Here is a 3,699-nt window from a genome sequence, read left to right on the forward strand (position 1 = left end):
GAATCTTAGGATGCTGCTGGAAATTAAAAATAAATAAATAAGTCACTGAAGATAAATGAAGGTGAATAGGACTTGATTTCAGATGGGCAAATTACTTTTCTTTTTTATAAACCTTATCTATTCACTCTTTCAAAAATCCTTGGAAGGGCAAATTTTCATCTCATTTCAGAGAAAATATAAGAGTGAAGAAAAAGTGACTAGTTTGAGATTTCAGAGTTAATCAAAAAGTAAAGGCAGAGCATGAACTCAGTTTCTTAGGCATGTATACACTTTATCAGATCCCAAACTGGAAAGTTTTGTCAGCCTCATTGCTGAGACAGAAGACATACTTAGTTGGAAAAATCCTAGTGACCTAGTATTAAGAACACAGTCTTAGGAATCAATTGTAAATTCAAAGTCTTAAAGACCCAGTCAACTTAGTTTATTTTACTGAATCTTGATCTCCTTGGTTTAATGGGAGTTTCTGGCTCAAAGTATTATTGTAAAGGCAACATGAAATTTGGCTAACTTAATGTGGGGTAAACACACACTTACTGACTTACATACTTCGAATTATTTTTTTCTAAATTCTGCAATTATGTGAATAACATGCTCCTTGGTTCATGTACCTTCTGGAATCTTATCTCCTAGTCCACAGTCTCCTGGAGTCCCAGTATCAGTTCTATCTTTCTTTGCAGTTGTTTTTGATGTGTATATAAATACAACAGAGTTGGATGCAAGACAGTGAGCCATGAGGAACAAGTACTTTTAGAGTTTCTACAACTGGTTGCCTGGAAAGATGCTTCTTCCTTCCTATTCTTGCCAATAATTGGGGCCTAATTTCCAAATTCTCTCTTACTGCAAAGAACCTATACCCCCTTTTATTTTCAAGTGGTAGATCATTATCTGTCAATCTGACACAAAAATCAAGGTGCTTCAGAATTAACCTGCCCAGTTCATTGTTGGGAAAAGCCATAATACTTAGCACAGATTCTAACAAAGATGAAGTGTGTGTGTGTGTGTGTGTGTGTGTGTGTGTGTGTGTGTGTGAGTGTTTGGGGTGGGGGAAGGGTTGGTGGTTAGCAGTGTTCAGGGATCCAAAGAGAGCATACAGCTGGTAAGGCACTTAGATGCAACCAACCTGGATTCAGTCCTCAGAACCACATATGGTCAAGCTCAGAGCCAGGAATAAGCTCTGGGCACAGTATATGTGGCCCAAAGCAGAGAAAAATAATTATTTAAAACCTTCTGGTGCCCATCCATCAGCTCTTGGTCAAACAGGCTTGCCTGCCATTCAATGCAAGGGCCTATGAATGTGCTGTCTCTTCGATTCTGTGATACTGAGAATTGCTTGAGCCAACTCAGCCATGTACTGGACCCTCCAGGGCTATACCTGGCAATGGTCAGAGGACCATGTAATGTAATTCTGGAGATCAAATCATGATCAGCCACATGAAAAGCATGGACCTTAACCCCACACTGTCACTCTGGACCACAGATGAAATTCTTGCCAAGTATTCTTGCCAAAGGTAAAGTTCCTGAACAGTCTTGTCTTTGTACATTTATACAAAGATAATTTGAGAAAATAAAAATACCAAATATGGGCCTCAAATGAGATTCTTCTTGTCCCCCTTCTATCCTTGAATAACTAAATTTGGGGCTGGAGTGATAGCACAGTGGGTAGGACATTTGCCTTGCACGAGGCCGACCCGGGTTCTATTCCCAGCATCCCATATGGTCCTCTGAGTACTGCCAGGAGTAATTCCTGAGTGCATGAGCCAAGAGTAACCCCTGTGCATCACCGGATATGACCCAAAAAGAAAAAGAAAAGAAAAACTAAATTGAAGAACAATCTCCACTTTTAGCAGATTATTTATAACAAGCAATTCAAAATAAATTATTTAGGTCCTGCTTTGAGAGCAGGCTTTGGGGGTCGTGGTGGAAAAATTTGATGTGTGGTGGTGGAACGTATAATGGTGGTGGGATTGGTGTTGAAATATTGAATGGAATAAATTATTGTGAATAACTTTTTTAAAAAATAACAATCTCATAGGACTTCAGATAAATAAGGAAATGAAACTTTGATCAATATTTGGTAAGAGCTGATTTACGACAAACATAAGTTCAGCATTTGGTGTTGTCCCTGAAACAGGTACTGAATTCTTGATAATATAAATATTTGGGACTTTATTTCCCCAAAAGGGCCATTCTTATCCTGACCTCTGACCAAAACAATGACTTGCTGTGTTCTGAAAGGAATTCACACAATTCATCCTGACCAAAGAGGAAGAGAGACAAGGCAGTGTGGGAGAGAGATTTATTTAGTACGAGTAGGCTGAGAACTAGCAATCTACGGGATATTCATTCGTTTGCTTGGAATAAAACAAAGATCTTTTGCCTTTGTAGTGGTCATTCCAGCAGAGAGCATGGCATAAACTACATCACATATTTATTTAAAAGAAAAATTTGTTTATAATTTTATTTATATTAAAGATATGTATTTTTCTACTACAGTAGAAGAGGATAAATGCTATAAAAAGAAGACACAGCAGGGTGTGGGGAATTGGAATAGGCAACGTAAAGAGAGGAATATTATGAATGACTGATAGGGACAGTTCATTGGAAAGGAGAGATTTTAAGAGAAATTCTAGAAAATAGATAACTATTCTACATATTTAAACATATTTCTTGACAGACAATATAAAAAGGAAGACACAAACTATCCCCCCATGAACAGCCTTGCCCCATAGCAACTTATACAGTTTTCAAATCCTTAGGAGACACTCACTTAACAAGGCAACTTTGCTCAGTATTGTCAATCTACTCTCCAGAGAGAAGCCAGTGAGACTAGAGAGTCACAGTTCTGCCTACGATTGAGAGATAGAGAAGCAAAGGCAGCACCATGACAGGTTCATAAAGAAGCCAGAAGAAGCTGGACCTAGTTTTCAGTTGCAGAATTCCTGGAATTGAGCACAGATACCTGGAATTGAGTCATGATTTCCCCAAAGTAAGATAGCCATGGTGAGGTTAACTAAGGGTCACCAATCAGGTGCAGGTAGGGAAGCCCCACCTTCTTATAAACCTTATGTAACTATTATGCAACCCTTATTTAACTCCAACATATAACGAATCAGCTAAATACAAGTAGTAAAAAGTTCCTCAGACTATTGCCAAAAGGGTGGTCTGAGAAAAGTCTCTGTTATACAATGCCATGGTATAAAAGCCCCTCACTTTTGAAACTCGGAGCCACTCATTCCAAGAAGCCTGCCACTGTGTTGGTGAGCTGGACGAGGGCCTAGATCGAGCTAGCCGAGCTAGCCAATAAAGACCCTATGCTTGTTGCATTTCTACTTGTCTTCGAGTGATTCCTCTGGGGAGATCTTGGCCCAGTTTAACATGATCACTCTGGGTAAAGGTAAGGCTGAAATCCCAGCTATGTGACCAGATATATAGACCCTAAAAGTAAATAGAACCTGTTCCAACATGTGACCTTGGGCAAGTAAGGTCTAGAATCTCAATCTACACATCGGCATAGTAAGAATGAGAGCTCTGCTATGCTGGTAAAAGAGATAATTCACCATAAAACAGGCCCTGGGTCTCATAGACAGGAAATATATAATGCATGGGATTAAGTTTCTACCTAAAAAGGTTTGTTTTATTTTGTTTTCAGGTGTTAGGTTGTCCTGCCATTTGTGCAGAAATGTAATTTATATTCCATCA

This window comes from Sorex fumeus, unplaced genomic scaffold (genome assembly GCF_029834395.1).
Source record: "Sorex fumeus unplaced genomic scaffold, SorFum_2.1 ptg000007l, whole genome shotgun sequence".
Lineage (NCBI taxonomy): Eukaryota > Metazoa > Chordata > Mammalia > Eulipotyphla > Soricidae > Sorex > Sorex fumeus.